The sequence below is a fragment of the Falco punctatus genome (assembly GCF_963210335.1).
Source record: "Falco punctatus genome assembly, chromosome: 1".
Classification (NCBI taxonomy): Eukaryota; Metazoa; Chordata; class Aves; order Falconiformes; family Falconidae; genus Falco; species Falco punctatus.
The window spans coordinates 86,163,729-86,164,025 of record NC_137580.1 but is presented as its reverse complement, the minus strand read 5'-3'; positions in this window follow the sequence as shown (position 1 = coordinate 86,164,025).

Below are 297 nucleotides of genomic sequence, written 5' to 3'. Positions count from 1 at the left end.
GGCCTCCGCCACCGAGCCACGCAAGCTAGAGCGCCGCATTTCCCGGCGAGGCCGCGCCGAGCCGCCCTACATAGGGAAAAAGAGTGCTGTAACGAGGCCTGGGCGCCGGAGGCGCCTCGGCGGACATGTTGGGTACGGGCCGGCTCACCAGCGGGACAAGGCGCTCCCCGCCATCTTTGTTGCGGGCGGGTCGAGCGCCTCATAGCGAGTTGCGCGTGCCGGCCGCCGGCTGAGGTCGTTTAATCGGTCATATACAGGGAAAACTTATTGTCGTTTAACTCTGCGACGTTGAAGAGT